Source organism: Coregonus clupeaformis, unplaced genomic scaffold (assembly GCF_020615455.1).
Source record: "Coregonus clupeaformis isolate EN_2021a unplaced genomic scaffold, ASM2061545v1 scaf0625, whole genome shotgun sequence".
Classification (NCBI taxonomy): Eukaryota; Metazoa; Chordata; class Actinopteri; order Salmoniformes; family Salmonidae; genus Coregonus; species Coregonus clupeaformis.
Window position 1 is genome coordinate 17644 of NW_025534080.1, and position 22357 is coordinate 40000.

The 22357-nt window shown below is 47.5% G+C and overlaps 1 pseudogene; it reads right to left on the minus strand.

Moving 5' to 3' along the window:
- The window catches only part of LOC123485247, a 46819-nt pseudogene that overhangs the window by 13266 nt on the left and 11196 nt on the right, over positions 1–22357 (minus strand).

The window sequence follows — 22357 nt, forward strand, 5'->3', positions numbered from 1 at the left end:
ACTGACCTGAACAACAGGTAGTAGGGTAGAGGTAGAGGTACTGACCTGAACAACAGGTAGAAGAGGTAGAGGTACTGACCTGAACAACAGGTAGTGGAGAGGTAGAGGTACTGACCTGAACAACAGGTAGAAGAGGTAGAGGTACTGACCTGAACAACAGGTAGTAGAGGTAGAGGTACTGACCTGAACAACAGGTAGTAGAGGTAGAGGTACTGACCTGAACAACAGGTAGTAGAGGTAGAGGTAGAGGTGGCCTGAACAACAGGTAGAAGAGGTAGAGGTACTGACCTGAACAACAGGTAGTAGAGGTAGAGGTACTGACCTGAACAACAGGTAGTAGAGGTAGAGGTACTGACCTGAACAACAGGTAGTAGAGGTAGAGGTACCTGACCTGAACAACAGGTAGTAGAGGTAGAGGGAGTGCTGACCTGAACAACAGGTAGTAGAGGTAGAGGTAGGGTACTGACCTGAACAACAGGTAGTAGAGGTAGAGGTACTGACCTGAACAACAGGTAGTAGAGGTAGAGGTACTGACCTGAACAACAGGTAGTAGAGGTAGAGGTAGAGGTACTGACCTGAACAACAGGTAGTAGAGGTAGAGGTAGAGGTACTGACCTGAACAACAGGTAGTAGAGGTAGAGGTAGAGGTACTGACCTGAACAACAGGTAGTAGAGGTAGAGGTACTGACTTGAACAACAGGTAGTAGAGGTAGAGGTAGAGGTACTGACCTGAACAACAGGTAGTAGAGGTAGAGGTACTGACCTGAACAACAGGTAGTAGAGGTAGAGGTACTGACCTGAACAACAGGTAGTAGAGGTAGAGGTAGAGGTACTGACCTGAACAACAGGTAGTAGAGGTAGACGTAGAGGTGCTGGACCTGAACAACAGGTAGTAGAGGTAGAGGTACTGACCTGAACAACAGGTAGTAGAGGTAGAGGTACTGACCTGAACAACAGGTAGTAGAGGTAGAGGTAGAGGTACTGACCTGAACAACAGGTAGTAGAGGTAGAGGTAGAGGTACTGACCTGAACAACAGGTAGTAGAGGTAGAGGTAGAGGTACTGACCTGAACAACAGGTAGTAGAGGTAGAGGTACTGACCTGAACAACAGGTAAGTAGAGGTAGAGGTACTGACCTGAACAACAGGTAGTAGAGGTAGAGGTGTACTGACCCTGAACAACAGGTAGTAGAGGTAGAGGTACTGACCTGAACAACAGGTAGTAGAGGTAGAGGTACTGACCTGAACAACAGGTAGTAGAGGTAGAGTGCTGACCTGAACAACAGGTAGAAGAGGTAGAGTAGAGGTACTGACCTGAACAACAGGTAGTAGAGGTAGAGGTAGAGGTACAGACCTGAACAACAGGTAGTAGAGGTGAGGTACTGACCTGAACAACAGGTAGTAGAGGTAGAGGTACTGACCTGAACAACAGGTAGTAGAGGTAGAGGTACTGACCTGAACAACAGGTAGTAGAGGTAGAGGTACTGACCTGAAGAACAGGTAGTAGAGGTAGAGGTACTGACCTGAACAACAGGTAGTAGAGGGTAGAGGTACTGACCTGAACAACAGGTAGTAGAGGTAGAGGTAGAGTACTGACCTGAACAACAGGTAGTAGAGGTAGAGGTACTGACCTGAACAACAGGTAGTAGAGGTAGAGGTAGCAGCCTGAACAACAGGTAGTAGAGGTAGAGGTAGAGGTACTGACCTGAACAACAGGTAGTAGAGGTAGAGGTACTGACCTGAACAACAGGTAGTAGAGGTAGAGGTACTGACCTGAACAACAGGTAGTAGAGGTAGAGGTACTGACCTGAACAACAGGTAGTAGAGGTAGAGGTACTGACCTGAACAACAGGTAGAGGGAGAGGTAGAGGTACTGACCTGAACAACAGGTAGTAGAGGTAGAGGTAGAGTACTGACCTGAACAACAGGTAGTAGAGGTAGAAGTACTGACCTGAACAACAGGTAGTAGAGGTAGAGAGGTACTGACCTGAACAACAGGTAGAAGAGGTAGAGGTACTGACCTGAACAACAGGTAGTAGAGGTAGAGGTACTGACCTGAACAACAGGTAGTAGAGGTAGAGGTACTGACCTGAACAACAGGTAGTAGAGGTAGAGGTACTGACCTGAACAACAGGTAGAAGAGGTAGAGGTACTGACCTGAACAACAGGTAGTAGAGGTAGAGGTAGAGGTACTGACCTGAACAACAGGTAGTAGAGGTAGAGGTACTGACCTGAACAACAGGTAGTAGAGGTAGAGGGTACTGACCTGAACAACAGGTAAGGTAGAGGTAGAGGTACTGACCTGAACAACAGGTAGTAGAGGTAGAGGGTACTGACCTGAACAACAGGTAGTAGAGGTAGAGGTAGAGGTACTGACCTGAACAACAGGTAGTAGAGGTAGAGGTACTGACCTGAACAACAGGTAGTAGAGGTAGAGGTACTGACCTGAACAACAGGTAGTAGAGGTAGAGGTACTGACCTGAACAACAGGTAGTAGAGGTAGAGGTAGTACTGACCTGAACAACAGGTAGTAGAGGTAGAGGTACTGACCTGAACAACAGGTAGTAGAGGTAGAGTAGGTACTGACCTGAACAACAGGTAGTAGAGGTAGAGGTACTGACCTGAACAACAGGTAGTAGAGGTAGAGGTAGGTACTGACCTGAACAACAGGTAGTAGAGGTAGAGTAGAGGTACTGACCTGAACCAACAGGTAGTAGAGGTAGAGGTACTGACCTGAACAACAGGTAGTAGAGGTGAGGTAGAGGTACTGACCTGAACAACAGGTAGTAGAGGTAGAGGTAGAGGTACTGACCTGAACAACAGGTAGTAGAGGTAGAGGTACTGACCTGAACAACAGGTAGTAGAGGTAGAGGTACTGACCTGAACAACAGGTAGAAGGTAGAGGTAGAGGTACTGACCTGAACAACAGGTAGTAGAGGTAGAGGTAGAGGTACTGACCTGAACAACAGGTAGTAGAGGTAGGGTAGAGGTACTGACCTGAACAACAGGTAGTAGAGGGTAGAGGTACTGACCTGAACAACAGGTAGTAGAGGTAGAGGAGGTACTGACCTGAACAACAGGTAGTAGAGGTAGAGGTAGAGGTACTGACCTGAACAACAGGTAGTAGAGGTAGAGGTACTGACCTGAACAACAGGTAGTAGAGGTAGTAGGTACTGACCTGAACAACAGGTAGTAGAGGTAGAGGTACAGACCTGAACAACAGGTAGTAGAGGTAGAGGTAGAGGTACTGACCTGAACAACAGGTAGTAGAGGTAGAGGTAGAGGTACTGACCTGAACAACAGGTAGTAGAGGTAGAGTTAGGTACTGACCTGAACAACAGGTAGTAGAGGTAGGGAGGTACTGAACCTGAACAACAGGTAGTAGAGGTAGAGGTACTGACCTGAACAACAGGTAGTAGAGGTAGAGGTAGAGGTACTGACCTGAACAACAGGTAGTAGAGGTAGAGGGAGGTACTGACCTGAACAACAGGTAGTAGAGGTAGAGGTAGAGGTACTGACCTGAACAACAGGTAGTAGAGGTAGAGGTACTGACCTGAACAACAGGTGAAGTAGAGGTAGAGGTACTGACCTGAACAACAGGTAGTAGAGGTAGAGGTACTGACCTGAACAACAGGTAGTAGAGGTAGAGGAACTGACCTGAACAACAGGTAGTAGAGGTAGAGGTAGAGGTACTGACCTGAACAACAGGTAGTAGAGGTAGAGTAGAGGTACAGACCTGAACAACAGGTAGTAGAGGTAGAGGTACTGACCTGAACAACAGGTAGTAGAGGTAGAGGTACTGACCTGAACAACAGGTAGTAGAGGTAGAGGTGGGTACTGACCTGAACAACAGGTAGTAGAGGTAGAGGTAGAGGTACTGACCTGAACAACAGGTAGTAGGGTAGAGGTAGAGGTACTGACCTGAACAACAGGTAGTAGAGGTAGAGGTAGAGGTACTGACCTGAACAACAGGTAGTAGAGGGTAGAGGTACTGACCTGAACAACAGGTAGTAGAGGTAGAGGTACTGACCTGAACAACAGGTAGTAGAGGTAGAGGTACTGACCTGAACAACAGGTAGTAGAGGTAGAGTAGAGGTACTGACCTGAACAACAGGTAGTAGAGGTAGAGGTACTGACCTGAACAACAGGTGTAGAGGTAGAGGTAGAGGTACTGACCTGAACAACAGGTAGTAGAGGTAGAGGGTACTGACCTGAACAACAGGTAGTAAGGTAGAGGTAGAGGTACTGACCTGAACAACAGGTAGTAGAGGTAGAGGTAGAGTGTACTGACCTGAACAACAGGTAGTAGAGGTAGAGGTACTGACCTGAACAACAGGTAGTAGAGGTAGAGGTACTGAGCCTGAACAACAGGTAGTAGAGGTAGAGGTACTGACCTGAACAACAGGTAGTAGAGGTAGAGAGTGACCTGAACAACAGGTAGTAGAGGTAGAGGTACTGACCTGAACAACAGGTAGTAGAGGTAGAGGTAGAGGTACTGACCTGAACAACAGGTAGTAGAGGTAGAGGTACCGACCTGAACAACAGGTAGTAGAGGTAGAGGTAGAGGTACTGACCTGAACAACAGGTAGTAGAGGTAGAGGTAAATTCTGACCTGAACAACAGGTAGTAGAGGTAGAGGTACTGACCTGAACAACAGGTAGTAGAGGTAGAGGTACTGACCTGAACAACAGGTAGTAGAGGTAGAGGTACTGACCTGAACAACAGGTAGTAGAGGTAGAGGTACTGACCTGAACAACAGGTAGTAGAGGTAGAGTAAGTGTACTGACCTGAACAACAGGTAGTAGAGGTAGAGGTACTGACCTGAACAACAGGTAGTAGAGGTAGAGAGTACTGACCTGAACAACAGGTAGTAGAGGTAGAGGTAGAGTACTGACCTGAACAACAGGTGTAGAGGTAGAGGTAGAGGTACTGACCTGAACAACAGGTAGTAGAGGTAGGTACTGAACACAGGTAGTAGAGGTAGGGGTACTGACCTGAACAACAGGTAGTAGAGGTAGAGTGCTGACCTGAACAACAGGTAGTAGAGGTAGAGGTACTGACCTGAACAACAGGTAGTAGAGGTAGAGGTACTGACCTGAACAACAGGTAGTAGAGGTAGAGGTACTGACCTGAACAACAGGTAGTAGAGGTAGAGGTAGAGGTACTGACCTGAACAACAGGTAGTAGAGGTAGAGGTAAGCTGACCTGAACAACAGGTAAGTAGAGGTAGAGGTACTGACCTGAACAACAGGTAGTAGAGGTAGGGTAGAGGTACTGACCTGAACAACAGGTAGTAGAGGTAGAGGTAAGTACTGACCTGAAAACAGGTAGTAGAGGTAGAGGTACTGACCTGAACAACAGGTAGTAGAGGTAGAGGTACTGACCTGAACAACAGGTAGTAGAGGTAGAGGTAGAGGTACTGACCTGAACAACAGGTAGTAGAGGAGGTAGAGGTACTGACCTGAACAACAGGTAGTAGAGGTAGAGGTACTGACCTGAACAACAGGTAGTAGAGGTAGAAGGTACTGACCTGAACAACAGGTAGTAGAGGTAGAGGTACTGACCTGAACAACAGGTAGTAGAGGTAGAGGTACTGACCTGAACAACAGGTAGTAGAGGTAGAGGTACTGACCTGAACAACAGGTAGTAGAGGTAGAGGTAGAGGTACTGACCTGAACAACAGGTAGTAGAGAGGTAGAGGTACTGACCTGAACAACAGGTAGTAGAGGTAGAGGTAGAGGTACTGACCTGAACAACAGGTAGTAGAGGTAGAGGTACTGACCTGAACAACAGGTAGTAGAGGTAGAGGTACTGACCTGAACAACAGGTAGTAGAGGTAGAGGTACAGACCTGAACAACAGGTAGTAGAGGTAGAGGTACTGACCTGAACAACAGGTAGTAGAGGTAGAGGTACTGACCTGAACAACAGGTAGTAGAGGTAGAGGTAGAGGTACTGACCTGAACAACAGGTGTAGAGGTAGAGGTACTGACCTGAACAACAGGTAGTAGAGGTAGAGGTACTGACCTGAACAACAGGTAGTAGAGGTAGAGGTAGAGGTACTGACCTGAACAACAGGTAGTAGAGTAGAGGTGAGGTACTGACCTGAACAACAGGTAGTAGAGGTAGAGAGAGGTACTGACCTGAACAACAGTGTAGTAGAGGTAGAGGTACTGACCTGAACAACAGGTAGTAGAGGTAGAGGTAGAGGTACTGACCTGAACAACAGGTAGTAGAGGTAGAGGTACTGACCTGAACAACAGGTAGTAGAGGTAGAGGTAGAGGTACTGACCTGAACAACAGGTAGTAGAGGTAGAGGAGTACTGACCTGAACAACAGGTAGTAGAGGTAGAGGTAGAGGTACTGACCTGAACAACAGGTAGTAGAGGTAGAGGTAGGTACTGACCTGAACAACAGGTAGTAGAGGTAGAGGTACTGACCTGAACAACAGGTAGTAGAGGTAGAGGTAGAGGTACTGACCTGAACAACAGGTAGTAGAGGTAGAGGTACTGACCTGAACAACAGGTAGTAGGGTAGAGGTAGGTCTGCCTGAACAACAGGTAGTAGAGGTAGAGGTAGAGTACTGACCTGAACAACAGGTAGTAGAGGTAGAGGTACTGACCTGAACAACAGGTAGTAGAGGTAGAGGTAGAGGTACTGACCTGAACAACAGGTAGTAGAGGGTAACTGACAGGAGTAGAGGTAGAGGTACCGACCTGAACAACAGGTAGTAGAGGTGAGAGGTACTGACCTGAACAACAGGTAGTAGAGGTAGAGGTACTGACCTGAACAACAGGTAGTAGAGGTAGAGGTAGAGGTACTGACCTGAACAACAGGTAGTAGAGGTAGAGGTGAGGTACTGACCTGAACAACAGGTAGTAGAGGTAGAGGGGTACTGACCTGAACAACAGGTAGTAGAGGTAGAGGTACTGGACCTGAACAACAGGTAGTAGAGGTAGAGGTAGAGGTACTGGCCTGAACAACAGGTAGTAGAGGTAGAGGGTACTGACCTGAACAACAGGTAGTAGAGGTAGAGGTACTGACCTGAACAACAGGTAGTAGAGGTAGAGGTACTGACCTGAACAACAGGTAGTAGAGGTAGAGGTAGAGGTACTGACCTGAACAACAGGTAGTAGAGGTAGAGTACTGACCTGAACAACAGGTAGTAGAGGTAGAGGTACTGACCCGAACAACAGGTAGTAGAGGTAGAGGTAGAGGTACTGACCTGAACAACAGGTAGTAGAGTGAGGAGAGGTACTGACCTGAACAACAGGTAGTGAGGTAGAGGTACTGACCGAACAACAGGTAGTAGAGGTAGAGGTAAGCCTGAACAACAGGTAGTAGAGGTAGAGGTAGAGGTACTGACCTGAACAACAGGTAGTAGAGGTAGAGGTAGAGGTACTGACCTGAACAACAGGTAGTAGAGGTAGAGGTAGAGGTACTGACCTGAACAACAGGTAGTAGAGGTAGGAGGAGTACTGACCTGAACAACAGGTAGTAGAGGGTAGAGGTACTGACCTGAACAACAGGTAGAAGAGGTAGAGGTAGAGGTACTGACCTGAACAACAGGTAGTAGAGGTAGAGGTACTGACCTGAACAACAGGTAGTAGAGGTAGAGGTACTGACCTGAACAACAGGTAGTAGAGGTAGAGGTACTGACCTGAACAACAGGTAGTAGAGGTAGAGGTACTGACCTGAACAACAGGTAGTAGAGGTAGAGGTAGAGGTACTGACCTGAACAACAGGTAGTAGAGGTAGAGGTAGAGGTACTGACCTGAACAACAGGTAGGTAGAGGTAGAGGTACTGACCTGAACAACAGGTAGTAGAGGTAGAGGTACTGACCTGAACAACAGGTAGTAGAGGTAGAGGTACTGACCTGAAGAACAGGTAGTAGAGGTAGAGGTACTGACCTGAACAACAGGTAGTAGAGGTAGAGGTACTGACCTGAACAACAGGTAGTAGAGGTAGAGGTAGAGGTACTGACCTGAACAACAGGTAGTAGAGGTAGAGGTACTGACCTGAACAACAGGTAGTAGAGGTAGAGGTAGAGGTACTGACCTGAACAACAGGTAGTAGAGGTAGAGGTAGAGGTACTGACCTGAACAACAGGTAGTAGAGGTAGAAGTACTGACCTGAACAACAGGTAGTAGATGTAGAGGTACTGACCTGAACAACAGGTAGTAGAGGTAGAGGTAAGGTACTGACCTGAACAACAGGTGTAGAGGTAGAGGTAGAGGTACTGACCTGAACAACAGGTAGTAGAGGTAGAGGTACTGACCTGAACAACAGGTAGTAGAGGTAGAGGTAGAGGTACTGGACCTGAACAACAGGTAGTAGAGGTAGAGGTAGAGGTACTGACCTGAACAACAGGTAGTAGAGGTAGAGGTACTGACCTGAACAACAGGTAGTAGAGGTAGAGGTACTGACCTGAACAACAGGTAGTAGAGGTAGAGGTGGTACTGACCTGAACAACAGGTAGTAGGTAGAGGTAGAGGTACTGACCTGAACAACGGAGGTAGTAGAGGTAGAGGTAGAGGTACTGACCTGAACAACAGGTAGTAGAGGTAGAGGTACTGACCTGAACAACAGGTAGTAGAGGTAGAGGTAGAGGTACTGACCTGAACAACAGGTAGTAGAGGTAGAGGTACTGACCTGAACAACAGGTAGTAGAGGTAGAGGTACTGACCTGAACAACAGGTAGTGTAGAGGTAGAGGTACTGACCTGAACAACAGGTAGTAGAGGTAGAGGTAGAGGACGACCTGAACAACAGGTAGTAGAGGTAGAGGTACTGACCTGAACAACAGGTAGTAGAGGTAGAGGTACAGCCTGAACAACAGGTAGTAGAGGTAGAGGTACTGACCTGAACAACAGGTAGTAGAGGTAGAGGTAGGTACTGACCTGAACAACAGGTAGTAGAGGTAGAGAGTACTGACCTGAACAACAGGTAGTAGAGGTAGAGGTAGAGGTACTGACCTGAACAACAGGTAGTAGAGGTAGAGGTACTGACCTGAACAACAGGTAAGGTAGAGGTAGAGGTACTGACCTGAACAACAGGTAGTAGAGGTAGAGGTACTGACCTGAACAACAGGTAGTAGAGGTAGAGGTACTGACCTGAACAACAGGAGTAGTAGAGGTAGAGGTACTGACCTGAACAACGGTAGTAGAGGTAGAGGTAGAGGTACTGACCTGAACAACAGGTAGTAGAGGTAGAGGTACTGACCTGAACAACAGGTAGTAGAGGTGAGAGGTACTGACCTGAACAACAGGTAGTAGAGGTAGAGGTAGAGGTACTGACCTGAACAACAGGTAGTAGAGGTAGAGGTAGAGGTACTGACCTGAACAACAGGTAGTAGAGGTAGAGGTAGAGGTACTGACCTGAACAACAGGTAGTAGAGGTAGAGGTACTGACCTGAACAACAGGTAGTAGAGGTAGAGGTAGAGGTACTGACCTGAACAACAGGTAGTAGAGGTAGAGGTACTGACCTGAACAACAGGTAGTAGAGGTAGAGGTACTGACTTGAACAACAGGTAGTAGAGGTAGAGGTAGAGGTACTGACCTGAACAACAGGTAGTAGAGGTAGAGGTAGAGGTACTGACCTGAACAACAGGTAGTAGAGGTAGAGGTACTGACCTGAACAACAGGTAGTAGAGGTAGAGGTACTGACCTGAACAACAGGTAGTAGAGGTAGAGGTAGAGGTACTGACCTGAACAACAGGTAGTAGAGGTAGAGGTAGAGGTACTGACCTGAACAACAGGTAGTAGAGGTAGAGGTACTGACCTGAACAACAGGTAGTAGAGGTAGAGGTACTGACCTGAACAACAGGTAGTAGAGGTAGAGGTACTGACCTGAACAACAGGTAGTAGAGGTAGAGTAGGGTACTGACCTGAACAACAGGTAGTAGAGGTAGAAGTACTGACCTGAACAACAGGTAGTAGAGGTAGAGGTAGAGGTACTGACCTGAACAACAGGTAGTAGAGGTAGAGGTACTGACCTGAACAACAGGTAGTAGAGGTAGAGGTACTGACCTGAACAACAGGTAGTAGAGGTAGAGGTACTGACCTGAACAACAGGTAGTAGAGGTAGAGGTAGAGGTACTGACCTGAACAACAGGTAGTAGAGGTAGAGGTACTGACCTGAACAACAGGTAGTAGAGGTAGAGGTACTGACCTGAACAACAGGTAGTAGAGGTAGAGGTACTGACCTGAACAACAGGTAGTAGAGGTAGAGGTACTGACCCTGAACAACAGGTAGTAGAGGTAGAGGTACTGACCTGAACAACAGGTAGTAGAGGTAGAGGTGTACTGACCTGAACAACAGGTAGTAGAGGTAGAGGTACTGACCTGAACAACAGGTAGTAGAGGTAGAGGTGGTACTGACCTGAACAACAGGTAGTAGAGGTAGAGGTACTGACCTGAACAACAGGTAGTAGAGGTAGAGGTAGAGGTACTGACCTGAACAACAGGTAGTAGAGGTAGAGGTAGAGGTACTGACCTGAACAACAGGTAGTAGAGGTAGAGGTACTGACCTGAACAACAGGTAGTAGAGGTAGAGGTACTGACCTGAACAACAGGTAGTAGAGGTAGAGGTACTGACCTGAACAACAGGTAGTAGAGGTAGAGGTACTGACCTGAACAACAGGTAGAAGAGGTAGAGGTACTGACAGGAGAGACCTGAACAACAGGTAGTAGAGGTAGAGGTGAGAGGTACTGACCTGAACAACAGGTAGTAGAGGTAGAGGGGTACTGACCTGAACAACAGGTAGTAGAGGTAGAGGTACTGACCTGAACAACAGGTAGTAGAGGTAGAGGTACTGACCTGAACAACAGGTAGTAGAGGTAGAGGTACTGACCTGAACAACAGGTAGTAGAGTGTAGAGGTACTGACCTGAACAACAGGTAGTAGAGGTAGAGGTACTGACCTGAACAACAGGTAGTAGAGGTAGAGGTACTGACCTGAACAACAGGTAGTAGAGGTAGAGGTAGAGGTACTGACCTGAACAACAGGTAGTAGAGGTAGAGGTACTGACCTGAACAACAGGTAGTAGAGGTAGAGGTACTGACCTGAACAACAGGTAGTAGAGGTAGAGGTACTGACCTGAACAACAGGTAGTAGAGGTAGAGGTACTGACCTGAACAACAGGTAGTAGAGGTAGAGGTACTGACCTGAACAACAGGTAGTAGAGGTAGAGGTAGAGGTACTGACCTGAACAACAGGTAGTAGAGGTAGAGGTACTGACCTGAACAACAGGTAGTAGAGGTAGAGGTACTGACCTGAACAACAGGTAGTAGAGGTAGAGGTAGAGGTACTGACCTGAACAACAGGTAGTAGAGGTAGAGGTAGAGGTACTGACCTGAACAACAGGTAGTAGAGGTAGAGGTACTGACCTGAACAACAGGTAGTAGAGGTAGAGGTACTGACCTGAACAACAGGTAGTAGAGGTAGAGGTAGAGGTACTGACCTGAACAACAGGTAGTAGAGGTAGGTACTGACCTGAACAACAGGTAGTAGAGGTAGAGGTACTGACCTGAACAACAGGTAGTAGAGGTAGAGGTTTACTGACCTGAACAACAGGTAGTAGAGGTAGAGGTAGAGGTACTGACCTGAACAACAGGTAGTAGAGGTAGAGGTACTGACCTGAACAACAGGTAGTAGAGGTAGAGGTACTGACCTGAACAACAGGTAGTGTAGAGGTAGAGGTACTGACCTGAACAACAGGTAGTAGAGGTAGAGGTACTGACCTGAACAACAGGTAGTAGAGGTAGAGGTAGAGGTACTGACCTGAACAACAGGTAGTAGAGGTGGGAGAGGTACTGACCTGAACAACAGGTAGTAGAGGTAGAGGTACTGACCCTGAACAACAGGTAGTAGAGGTAGAGGTAGAGGTACTGACCTGAACAACAGGTAGTAGAGGTAGAGGTACTGACCTGAACAACAGGTAGTAGAGGTAGAGGTACTGACCTGAACAACAGGTAGTAGAGGTAGAGGAGTACTGACCTGAACAACAGGTAGTAGAGGTAGAGGTACTGACCTGAACAACAGGTAGTAGAGGTAGAGGTACTGACCTGAACAACAGGTAGTAGAGGTAGAGGTAGAGGTACTGACCTGAACAACAGGTAGTAGAGGTAGAGGTAGAGGTACTGACCTGAACAACAGGTAGTAGAGGTAGAGGTACTGACCTGAACAACAGGTAGTAGAGGTAGAGGTAGAGGTACTGACCTGAACAACAGGTAGTAGAGGTAGAGGTAAGGTACTGACCTGAACAACAGGTAGTAGAGGTAGAGGTAGAGGTACTGACCTGAACAACAGGTAGTAGAGGTAGAGGTACTGACCTGAACAACAGGTAGTAGAGGTAGGGTAGAGGTACTGACCTGAACAACAGGTAGTAGAGGTAGAGGTACTGACCTGAACAACAGGTAGTAGAGGTAGAGGTACTGACCTGAACAACAGGTAAGGTAGAGGTAGAGGGTACTGACCTGAACAACAGGTAGGAGGTAGAGGTAGAGGTACTGACCTGAACAACAGGTAGTAGAGGTAGAGGTACTGACCTGAACAACAGGTAGTAGAGGTAGAGGTACTGACCTGAACAACAGGTAGGTAGAGGTAGAGGTACTGACCTGAACAACAGGTAGTAGAGGTAGGTAGAGGTACTGACCTGAACAACAGGTAGTAGAGGTAGAGGTAGACTGACCTGAACAACAGGTAGTAGAGGTAGAGGTACTGACCTGAACAACAGGTAGTAGAGGTAGAGGTAGAGGTACTGACCTGAACAACAGGTAGTAGAGGTAGAGGTGGTACTGACCTGAACAACAGGTAGTAGAGGTAGAGACTGACCTGAACAACAGGTAGTAGAGGTAGAGTAGAGGTACTGACCTGAACAACAGGTAGTAGAGGTAGAGAGGTACTGACCTGAACAACAGGTAGTGAGGTAGAGGTAGAGGTACTGACCTGAACAACAGGTAGTAGAGGTAGAGGGTACTGACCTGAACAACAGGTAGTAGAGGTAGAGGTAGAGGTACTGACCTGAACAACAGGTAGTAGAGGTAGAGGTACTGACCTGAACAACAGGTAGTAGAGGTAGAGGTACTGACCTGAACAACAGGTAGTAGAGGTAGAGGTACTGACCTGAACAACAGGTAGTAGAGGTAGAGGTGCAGACCTGAACAACAGGTAGTAGAGGTAGAGGTAGAGGTACTGACCTGAACAACAGGTAGTAGAGGTAGAGGTGTACTGACCTGAACAACAGGTAAGAGTAGAGGTAGAGGTACTGACCTGAACAACAGGTAGTGGTAGAGGTAGAGGTACTGACCTGAACAACAGGTAGTAGAGGTAGAGGTAGAGGTACTGACCTGAACAACAGGTAGTAGAGGTAGAGGTACTGACCTGAACAACAGGTAGTAGAGGTAGAGGTACTGACCTGAACAACAGGTAGTAGAGGTAGAGGTACTGACCTGAACAACAGGTAGTAGAGGTAGAGGTACTGACCTGAACAACAGGTAGTAGAGGAGAGGTAGAGGTACTGACCTGAACAACAGGTAGTAGAGGTAGAGTGCAGACCTGAACAACAGGTAGTAGAGGTAGAGGTACTGACCTGAACAACAGGTAGTAGAGGTAGAGGTACTGACCTGAACAACAGGTAGTAGAGGTAGAGGTAGAGGTACTGACCTGAACAACAGGTAGTAGAGGTAGAGAGGTACTGACCTGAACAACAGGTAGTAGAGGTAGAGGTACTGACCTGAACAACAGGTAGTAGAGGTAGAGGTACTGACCTGAACAACAGGTAGTAGAGGTAGAGGTGTACTGACCTGAACAACAGGTAGTAGAGGTAGAGGTAGAGTACTGACCTGAACAACAGGTAGGTAGAGGTAGATAGGTACTGACCTGAACAACAGGTAGTAGAGGTAGAGGTACTGACCTGAACAACAGGTAGTAGAGGTAGAGGTACTGACCTGAACAACAGGTAGTAGAGGTAGAGGTACTGACCTGAACAACAGGTGTAGAGGTAGAGGTACTGACCTGAACAACAGGTAGTAGAGGTAGAGGGGTACTGACCTGAACAACAGGTAGTAGAGGTAGAGGTACTGACCTGAACAACAGGTAGTAGAGGTAGAGGTAGAGGTACTGACCTGAACAACAGGTAGTGGGTAGAGGTAGAGGTACTGACCTGAACAACAGGTAGTAGAGGTAGAGGTAGAGGTACTGACCTGAACAACAGGTAGTAGAGGTAGAGGTACTGACCTGAACAACAGGTAGTAGAGGTAGAGGTACTGACCTGAACAACAGGTAGTAGAGGTAGAGGTACTGACCTGAACAACAGGTAGTAGAGGTAGAGGTACTGCACCTGAACAACAGGTAGTAGAGGTAGAGGTACTGACCTGAACAACAGGTAGTAGAGGTAGAGGTACTGACCTGAACAACAGGTAGTAGAGGTAGAGGTACTGACCTGAACAACAGGTAGTAGAGGTAGAGGTACTGACCTGAACAACAGGTAGTAGAGGTAGAGGTACTGACCTGAACAACAGGTAGTAGAGGTAGGAGGTACTGACCTGAACAACAGGTAGTAGAGGTAGAGGTACTGACCTGAACAACAGGTAGTAGAGGTAGAGGTACTGACCTGAACAACAGGTAGTAGAGGTAGAGGGGTACTGACCTGAACAACAGGTAGTAGAGGTAGAGGGTACTGACCTGAACAACAGGTAGTAGAGGTAGAGGTACTGACCTGAACAACAGGTAGTAGAGGTAGAGGTACTGACCTGAACAACAGGTAGTAGAGGTAGAGGTACTGACCTGAACAACAGGTAGTAGAGGTAGAGGTACTGACCTGAACAACAGGTAGTAGAGGTAGAGGTAGTACTGACCTGAACAACAGGTGAGTAGAGGTAGAGGTACTGACCTGAACAACAGGTAGTAGAGGTAGAGGGTACTGACCTGAACAACAGGTAGTAGAGGTAGAGGTAGGACTGACCTGAACAACAGGTAGTAGAGGTAGAGGTAGAGGTACTGACCTGAACAACAGGTAGTAGAGGTAGAGGTACTGACCTGAACAACAGGTAGTAGAGGTAGAGGTACTGACCTGAACAACAGGTAGTAGAGGTAGAGGTACTGACCTGAACAACAGGTAGTAGAGGTAGAGGTAACTGACCTGAACAACAGGTAGTAGAGGTAGAGGTACTGACCTGAACAACAGGTAGGTAGAGGTAGAGGTACTGACCTGAACAACAGGTAGTAGAGGAGTAGAGGTACTGACCTGAACAACAGGTAGTAGAGGTAGAGGTAGAGGTACTGACCTGAACAACAGGTAGTAGAGGTAGAGGTAGAGGTACTGACCTGAACAACAGGTAGTAGAGGGTAGAGGTACTGACCTGAACAACAGGTAGTAGAGGTAGAGGTACTGACCTGAACAACAGGTAGTAGAGGTAGAGGTACTGACCTGAACAACAGGTAGTAGAGGTAGAGGTACTGACCTGAACAACAGGTAGTAGAGGTAGAGGTACTGACCTGAACAACAGGTAGTAGAGGTAGAGGTACTGACCTGAACAACAGGTAGTAGAGGTAGAGGTACTGACCTGAACAACAGGTAGTAGAGGTAGAGGTACTGACCTGAACAACAGGTAGTAGAGGTAGAGGTACTGACCTGAACAACAGGTAGTAGAGGTAGAGGTACTGACCTGAACAACAGGTAGTAGAGGTAGAGGTACTGACCTGAACAACAGGTAGTAGAGGTAGAGGTACTGACCTGAACAACAGGTAGTAGAGGTAGAGGTACTGACCTGAACAACAGGTAGTAGAGGTAGAGGTAAGTCTGACCTGAACAACAGGTAGTAGAGGTAGAGGTACTGACCTGAACAACAGGTAGTAGAGGTAGAGGTACTGACCTGAACAACAGGTAGTAGAGGTAGAGGTACTGACCTGAACAACAGGTAGTAGAGGTAGAGGTACTGACCTGAACAACAGGTAGTAGAGGTAGAGGTAGAGGTACTGACCTGAACAACAGGTAGTAGAGGTAGAGGTAGAGGTACTGACCTGAACAACAGGTAGTAGAGGTAGAGGTAGAGGTACTGACCTGAACAACAGGTAGTAGAGGTAGAGGTAGAGGTACTGACCTGAACAACAGGTAGTAGGGTAGAGGTAGAGGTACTGACCTGAACAACAGGTAGTAGAGGTAGAGGTACTGACCTGAACAACAGGTAGTAGAGGTAGAGGTACTGACCTGAACAACAGGTAGTAGAGGTAGAGGTACTGACCTGAACAACAGGTAGTAGAGGTAGAGGTACTGACCTGAACAACAGGTAGTAGAGGTAGAGGTACTGACCTGAACAACAGGTAGTAGAGGTAGAGGTACTGACCTGAACAACAGGTAGTAGAGGTAGAGGTAGAGGTACTGACCTGAACAACAGGTAGTAGAGGTAGAGGTACTGACCTGAACAACAGGTAGTAGAGGTAGAGGTACTGACCTGAACAACAGGTAGTAGAGGTAGAGGTACTGACCTGAACAACAGGTAGTAGAGGTAGAGGTACTGACCTGAACAACAGGTAGTAGAGGTAGAGAGTACTGACCTGAACAACAGGTAGTAGAGGTAGAGGTACTGAACCTGAACAACAGGTAGTAGAGGTAGAGGTACTGACCTGAACAACAGGTAGTAGAGGTAGAGGTAGAGGTACTGACCTGAACAACAGGTAGTAGAGGTAGAGGTACTGACCTGAACAACAGGTAGAAGAGGTAGAGGTCTAGCAGGCAGGGCAGACTGATCTTCATCACCACTGACTCCCCTAGAGGCAAGGTGGTGAAGGTGTGGCTCAGCATCCTCAGCAGAACAGCACTCTGGGGCAGGAGACTGGTCAGGGAACACAAAGACGTCGCCACCTACAGGCACAACCACACATAGCACCAGCAGTAATATGCATTATATTGATATGATCATTTTAATATGGCTGTTTATATTGATACATAAAGGGTGCCATCTGGGGCACTGTCCTATCTAAAGTAGTGCACTATATAGGGAATAGGGTGCCATTCTCTGAGTCTAAAGTAGTGCACTATATAGGGAATAGGGTGCCATTCTCTGGTCTAAAGTAGTGCACTATATGGGAATAGGGTGCCATTCTCTGGTCTAAAGTAGTGCACTATATAGGGAATAGGGTGCCATTCTCTGGTCTAAAGTAGTGCACTATATAGGGAATAGGGTGCCATTCTCTGGTCTAAAGTAGTTGCACTATATAGGAATAGGGTGCCATTCTCTGGTCTAAAGTAGTGCACTATATAGGGAATAGGGTGCCATTCTCTGGTCTAAAGTAGTGCACTATATAGGGAATAGGTGCCATTCTCTGAGTCTAAAGTAGTGCACTATAGGGAATAGGGTGCCATTCTCTGGTCCTAAAGTAGGCACTATATAGAATAGGTGCCATTCTCTGGTCTAAAGTAGTGCACTATATGGGAATAGGGTGCCATTCTCTGGTCTAAAGTAGTGCACTATATAGGAATAGGGTGCCATTCTCTGGTCTAAAGTAGTGCACTATATAGGGAATAGGGTGCCATTTGGGGACGATGCCTGTATCAAAAGTACCACACTGTATATTGAATATAGTGCCCCTATGGCCCGGGTCTAAAGTAGTGCACTATATAGTGAATAGGGTGCTGTTTGGCCCGTGTCTGACCTCAGTGATGAGCGCCCGTTTGGTGTAGGCGGCAGCCGAGGGATTCAGGCTCTTATAGCTGACCACCGTGAACAAGATGGCTACCGTGGAGAGCTCCGAGCAGGGGATCCATCCTATAACACACACACACTGGTTAGCCTCTTATAGACACACCACACACACACACACACACACATACACTCACACTCATACACCCTCACACACCACACACACACACACACCTTTATCGGCGACGGGGAAGGAGAAGATGATGAAGAAGACAGATATCAGGAAGTAGAGGTAGGGTTCTAGATTGTTCCAGCCAAAGTTAGACTCTGCCTGCTCCACATCCAGGCCAGGCTCAAACCTGGTCAGCAGAGTTGTTAGGGCACTGAAGTTCTCCCACGCCTGGAGAGGAGGAGGAGGAGGAGGAGGAGGAGGAGGAGGAGGAGGAGGAGGAGGAGGAGGAGGAGGAGGAGGAAGAATAGGAGGAGGAGGAGGAGGAAGATGAGAGAACAGAGGAGAGTTTAAAGTAAGAAAGAGATGAGAGGAGAGGAAAGGAGAGGAGAGGAGAGGAGAGGAGAGGAGAGGAGAGGAGAGGAGAGGAGAGGAGAGGAGAGGAGAGGAGAGGAGAGGAGAGAGGAGAGGAGAGGAGAGGAGAGAGAGGAGAGTGTATCGTTAGCTGAGCGGTACCTTGCTGCTCTGGAAGATGCGTAGCGTGCAGATCACCATGGAGATGAAGGAGAGGTAGAAGACGAGGAGGGGGATGAAGAAGGCAAACAGGTCAACAGTCAGATTACTGATGATGAAGAAGAAGATGAGCGCGTTGACGTGGTGCGTGGGGATCACCGTGCTCAGCCATTGGACGCCGGCGCGAGACGCCCAATCAATGAGCTGATCCTTCACCTCGATGACCGTGGTGATAGGGTACTGCAACACCTACAGATGGGGAGGGAGGACACGGGAGTAGGGGTCAGGGAGGAGGGGTGAGGGAGGAGGGGTGAGTATTTGAACCAGTATTTGAAGAGATGTTAGCTGATTGGGTGTGATGTCATACATCCCAGGAAGTGTGATTGGGTGGTCATACAACCAGAAGTGTCGTGGACAACATTCACGGCATCCCACACACCCTTCTTAGGCTTCTTAGGGACCAGGCCACTCTGCTAATGTACACACACCAGGAACACACACACACACCAGGAACACACACACACACCAGGAACACACACACACACCAGGAACACACACACACACCAGGAACACACACACACACCAGGAACACACACACACACCAGGAACACACACACACCAGGAACACACACACACACCAGGAACACACACACACACACCAGGAACACACACACACACACACAGGAACACACACACACACACACACCAGGAACACACACACACACACCAGGAACACACACACACACCAGGAACACACACACACACACCAGGAACACACACACACACACACACCAGGAACACACACACACACACCAGGAACACACACACACACCAGGAACACACACACACACACCAGGAACACACACACACACACACACACACACAGGAGCACATACACACACACACCAGGAACACACACACACACCAGGAGCACACACACGCACACACCAGGAACACACACCAGGAGCACACACACACACAGGAGCACACACACACACACACCAGGAACACACACACACACCAGGAACACACACACCACACACCAGGAACACACACACACACACCAGGAACACACACACACACACCAGAACACACACACACACACACCAGGAAACACACACACACACACACACCAGGAACACACACACACACACCAGGAACACACACACACACCAGGAACACACACACACACCAGGAACACACACACACACCAGGAACACACACACCAGGAACACACACACACACACCAGGAACACACACACACCCACACACAGGAGCACATACACACACACACACCTCTTTACTCAAAAAGGTCCAAAGTAGTTCACTATATAGGGCAGAGGGTGTGATTTAGGATGCGGTCTAGCTGTAGTTTCTCTCCAGAGGCCTGTTGTGCTGGGCTCTGACTCACTGTGTGTGTGTGGTACCTTCTCTCCAGAGGCCTGTTGTGCTGGGCTCTGACTCACTGTGTGTGGTACCTTCTCTCCAGAGGCCTGTTGTGCTGGGCTCTGACTCACTGTGTGTGGTACCTTCTCTCCAGAGGCATGTTGTGCTGGGCTCTGACTCACTGTGTGTGGTACCTTCTCTCCAGAGGCCTGTTGTGCTGGGCTCTGACTCACTGTGTGTGGTACCTTCTCTCCAGAGGCCTGTTGTACTGGGCTCTGACTCACTGTGTGTGTGTGGTACCTTCTCTCCAGAGGCCTGTTGTGCTGGGCTCTGACTCACTGCGTGTGTGTGTGTGTGTGTGTGTGTGTGTGTGGTACCTTCTCTCCAGAGGTTTGTGCAGGGCCCAGTCTCTGGGTCTTGGGTGTGTCCTGTTTCTGGGTAGAGCCGGCGCTGGGGGCCATGCCCTGGGCGTACCTCTTAGTGATCTCTACAAAATCATCCAGATCCACAAACTGACCAGCTATATAGAGAACAGAGAGAGAGAGGGGGGAGAGGGGAGAAGGGAAAGAGGGGGAGCGAGAGAGAGAGAGGGGGAGATTGAGAAAGAGGGGGGGAGCGAGAGAGAGGGGAGAGGGAAAGGCAGAATAGAGAAATAGAAGAGGGAGAAAGAGGGAGAGAGAGGGAGAGAGAGAGGGGTGAGAGGAAGAGATGTAGAGGGCGACATGGAAAGGGAGAGAGATGGAAAGGGAGAGAGAGATAGATAGATAGATAGATAGATAGATAGATAGATAGATAGATAGATAGATAGATAGATAGATAGATAGATAGATAGATAGATAGATAGATAGATAGATAGATAGATAGATAGATAGATAGATAGATAGATAGATAGATAGATAGATAGATAGATAGATAGATAGATAGATAGATAGATAGATAGATAGATAGATAGATAGATAGATAGATAGATAGATAGATAGATAGATAGATAGATAGATAGGGAAGTAGAGATAGAGATAGAGATGAGTCATTAAATCTTAACTTCTAGTTCTCTCTCTCTCCTTGAGAAGACAGCACCATGAAGTACACACACACTTACACTCGCCAGTGACCATGCTCTCCAGGACTTTCTGGGTTTGGTCCGTGGTGGCGCCACCTGTTGGCCAAGATTACAGAGTCACTTACACTTAAAGGTGCAAACACAGAATGTTCCAGAAAATGTCTAGAATATGTCATCTGCATTAATAGTGGAATGTTTTAATAATATTGTGTTTTGAATGCAGTCTAGTGCTGTTGCAATTCACTTAGTTGCCACATGGGGAGAAAACCATGTGCTGCACCTTTAAAATACATGACATTTTGATATTGTAATACAGATGGTCAAACCTTCCCGGAAAACTAATCAAAATATCAACTCCAACTTGTTCCCAGAGATCAAGTAACAGGGTTGCTGAAAACCTGAGATCAAGGTTCTGTGTGTGTGTGTGTGTGTGTGTGTGTGTCTATGTCCAGGTGTGAGTGTCCAGGTGTGTGTGTGTCCAGTGTGTGTGTGTCCAGTGTGTGTGTGTGTGTGTGAAGGTGTGTATCCAGGTGTGTGTGCGTCCAGATGTGTGTGTGTGTGTGTCGTACCGTGCACAGCGTTGACCTGTCCAACGTTCTCCATCATCTCAGACACCGCCATCTTCTCCTTCCTGTCAGGGTTCAGCTTCCTGAACATCATCATGGCTGCCTTCCGGACCGTCTGCTCAAACCTGCTCTCTGTCGACAGCTTACGCACCTCCTCCTCATTATCATCACTGATGCCTGGGAGGTTCTCACACACACACACACACACACACACACACACACACACACACACACACACACACACACACACACACACACACACACACACGCACGCACGCACGCACGCACACACACACACACACACACACACACACACACACACACACACACACACACACACACACACACACACACCACACGCACGCACGCACGCACACACACACACACACACACACACACACACACACACAGGCATGTAAACACACACAGGCATGTAAACCACAGGAGGCTGGTGGCACCTTAACTGGGGAGGACAGGCTCGTGGTAATGACTGGAGCGGAATCAGAGGAATGGATTCACATGGTTTCTATTGCATTTACTCTGTTCCAGACATTATGATGAGCCGTTCTCCCCTCAGCAGACTCCTGTGATGTAAACACACACACACATAATGGGTATGTAAACACACAAATATGTAAACACACAAGTATGTAAACACACAAATATGTAAACACACAGGTATGTAAACACACAAGTATATAAACACACAAGTATGTAAACACACAAATATGTAAACACACAAGTATGTAAACACACAAATATGTAAACACACAAGTATGTAAACACACAAATATGTAAACACACAGGTATGTAAACACACAAGTATATAAACACACAAGTATGTAAACACACAAATATGTAAACACACAAGTATGTAAACACACAAATATGTAAACAAACAGGTATGTAAACACACAAATATGTAAACACACAAGTATGTAAACACACAAATATGTAAACACACAGGTATGTAAACACACAAGTATATAAACACACAAGTATGTAAACACACAAGTATGTAAAC